The following is a 3,826-nucleotide window of genomic DNA, read 5'->3' as shown; positions in this document are numbered from 1 at the left end:
CTGGGCAATAAAAGCAACCTGAGAAGCCATAAGGTCCAACTCTCATTTGCAGATGAAGAAACTGAAACCCAAAGAGAGGAAGCCACCTACTCAAGGCCACATACAAAGTTAATTCACAACAGACCCAGGACCTGAACTCCAGAATGCTGACACCAGTCCAGTGTGCTTTCCCAGCCTACCACTCCCAGCTCCAAACCGTCTGCAGGCTCAGAGACAGAAAGAAGAAACTGGATTGTGGGGAGTGTCATCTCTTGTTCCTTTAAGTCCAGCCCCACCTAGGACTGTTCTGGTGCCCTGTCCCCAGGCCCATACCATATCCTCCCTTCCCCCTCTAAACCCCAACACCCCTACACAACCCCCAACCAACCCCAAGCAAAGACTCAAGACACAATCACATCCTAACCCAGGGAGAGGGGAACACTATTTCCATACAGCTGCCCCAGGGACGGGAGGGGTGGAGGGGAGCAGGGAGCTGTCCGATCGCCCCCATTTTCTTTGAAAAGGCAGGATTGTCTGGGATGTTTGGGGGGCTGGGGGAGGGAGGGGAAAAGGAGCCTCCTCCAGGCAGGAGTATTCGCCCAGCTCAGCGGGGCCTGATTGCAGGTTATTATCATACATTATCTCACTCCCCTGCTCCTGAAAAGAACCCGGTTCCTATTCTTCCTTCTTCTCAGCCCTCCCTTCTCTCCACTTGTCTTCTACACTTAATTACCTCACTTATTACGCCGCAGCCCGGAGAGGCAGAGAAAAAGTGCAGGGACAGTCAGCAGGCAGAGCAGATCGCCACAACTGGGGCGTAAGTAATCCCTTATTCGGCTAACGGGCCTTCAAGGGAGGAAATTGCACATGCAGGCGTATAAATAAATAAGGGAGCTTAAAAGCAGCAAAGTCTTTGCTAGTTGAGGTGGGGGTGGGGCGGGGGAAGTTCCAGAGTGAGGGGGTCCAAGGCTGGCTGTGGCTCTGCCATCCCCCAGGCCTGCTCTGCTTGGTCCTAGGAGCCGCTGACCTTGGACTTCCCCAGGCCTCTTGTGTCACAGCTCAATGCCACCGAGACAGATGGGACCGGGCCTGGTGTGGCTGGGGACAGAGGGGGTGGGGTGGGAGTGAGAGCAGAAGGGAGTGATCTCCCCTCCCCACCCCCTGCCCCCCCTTGACACAGGCTTCAGAGTCAGCGCTGAAAGGAGAGGCCAGGACTGAAAGGAGGCCTTCTGGGTGGAGTACGCAGGCATGTGTCTATACGGATGTGGGGGTGGGGGGCAGGGACTTAGAATCAGAATGTCAGTGCATATATCAGAAAATGGAACCCAGGCCCCGTCGGCCAAGAATAAACACAGACCACTGGGGCTGCAGAGAACCGAGAACCTAGAACGCAGCAACTTGGAGGAGGGAACTGAGAAGCTAACACAGCCTGTTGTAACACTGAAAGCTAGATCTGAAAAGGATTTTAGAACAGAGAATTCAGAGCAAGAAGGGACTTTAGAACAGGGAAGAGAGAATGTCAGCTGGGAGGAAGCTTAGATGATTTCATCTGATCTACCCTCAGTCATTTTTCAGAGGAGGAAATTGAGTTGGAAGAAGAGAGACTAGCCTGACTCATAGCCATGCAGCTCGTTCCTGGCAAAGCCAGAACTCAGTTCAGGCCCCTGATTCCAAGGCAAAGGTTCTCTTCCTCTGTACCGCTGCTGGCACCCTGCATAAGGTAAGTCTTCAAATAATCCCAATACAGCATCCTTGACTAAGCCTAAAACCGAGGTGAGGGTAGGGATCCTAGAGATACCTCAAAGTTCCTGAGTCATCTCACTTCGGTTTGGTTTTGTATCTGACCCCCGATTGCTCTAAGAAGAAGCTGCCCATCCTGTCACATCCTTACCCATCCACACTCCTTCCCTCCATAAAACCCCAGGCCATCATGGGAACTCTTTCTTGCTCAGATGAGACCTTGGTCTTCTGAAGCCCTAGAAAATGGCCTGCCCATAGATTCAACTAGAGGTACTCTGGCTCTCCTCAGCCTTTTGGGACATGAGGAATCAAATCATACTAAATATTACCAGGATGGGCACTAAAATCCCCAAAAAGCAGATTAAAGGGGAAAGGATTAGGGTTTGGAGGTTCTGGTGAGCTGATATAATGATTAGGCATTGGAATGTGGTAGAAAATACCCCTGGGAGTTCAAAGACATAATCTACCACAAATTTGCCATGTGACCTTAAAAAAAATTACCTTCCTTCTATGTGTCACCATTTCTCCATATCAGAGCACTGCAATATATACTCTTAAAAAAAAAAAACCCAAACCCTCACCTTCCATCTTAGAATCAATACTGTGTATCGGTTCCAAGGCAGAAGAGTGATGTGGGTTGGGCAATGGGGGTTAAGTGACTTACCCAGGGTCACACAGCTTGGAAATATCTGAAGCCAGACTTGAATCCAAGACAGCCCGAACCTGGCTCTCAATCCACTGAGTCACTCAGCTGACCCTTGCAACATCAACTCTTATTGTGAGATGTATTTCTCAAGCTTTCTGTAGTGATCAAATGAATTCATGGTTGTTGAGAGTGCTTCATAGACTCTAAAGTCAATAAACATTAAGCACTTACTATATACCAGGTATTGCATTAAATGCTGGAGATACAAATGTGAACAAAAGACAATCCCTGCTCTCAAGGAGCTTACATTCTAATGGGAGAAGACAGTTCCCAAAAGAAAGGTAAAAAGGTGCAGGGGAGATCCAACTTGGGAGGTATGGTGAAGCCAAATAGAGAAGTCTCAAAGTGATACAGTCAGGTAAGAGATGACATGTCTGAGCAGAGCTCTCTCTTTAAATAGAGGTCTGGAATTCGTGACCTCACCTTCCAATAAGAGGGACAGCAGATGATAATGAGGTAAGGGTACCAACGCTGACAGGATCTTACAAAATCATGTTGTTGCTCAGTCACTTCAGTTGGTCCAACTCCATGACCCCATTTGAAGTTTTCCTGACAAAGCAACTGGTTGTGGTTTGCTATTTCCTACTCTAGCTCATTTTACAGATGAGGAAACCAAGGCAAATAGGGTTAAGTGACTTGCTCAGGGTTACTCATCTAGTAAATGGCCAGATCTGGATTCAGATCTTTCTTTCTTTTTTTTTTATTTTATTTTTTAAAACCCTTACCTTCCATCTTGGAGTCAATACTGTGTATTGGCTCCAAGGCAGAAGAGTGGTAAGGGCTAGGCAATGGGGGTCAAGTGACTTGCCTAGGGTCACACAGCTGGGAAGTGTCTGAGGCCAGATTTGAACCTAGGACCTCCCGTCTGTAGGCCTGGCTCTCCATCCACTGAGCTACCCAGCTGTCCCCGGATTCAGATCTTTCTGAGTGGCCCTTTACCCACTGCACCATTTAGTTGCCTAGGATGATGACACTATCCCAACAAACTTCCTAGGGCATAGTGGAGAAGTCAGTCAAGAGAAGTCCCAAAGTAGAGCAGCCACATGAGAAAATTAAAGATGAGTTAATGTTATTATGATTGTATATTATTTTACATAGTGTAAGACCTGGTAGGGTATCTGATTAGAATCCAGACTAAACCCTATAGCAGGGGTCCCCAAACTTTTTACACACGGGGCCAGTTCATTGTCCCTCAGACTGTTGGAGGGCTGGACTATAAAACCCTAACCCTAACCCTAACCAGGCACAGTTCAGAATCCCCTCCCCCCCAGATTGCCACTCACCATGATGACATCTTCCATTGTGCAGCCACATAATCCTTTGTGTGGTGCCTCATTCTCATTCAGTTACTCTCAGAACAAGAAGCCACACAAAGGATTATGTCACCGGAAGTAGTACTGT

This window comes from Monodelphis domestica, chromosome 1 (assembly GCF_027887165.1).
Source record: "Monodelphis domestica isolate mMonDom1 chromosome 1, mMonDom1.pri, whole genome shotgun sequence".
In the NCBI taxonomy this organism is placed as follows: domain Eukaryota; kingdom Metazoa; phylum Chordata; class Mammalia; order Didelphimorphia; family Didelphidae; genus Monodelphis; species Monodelphis domestica.
The sequence above is the reverse complement of the archived record's forward strand: the minus strand, read 5'-3'. Positions refer to the sequence as shown.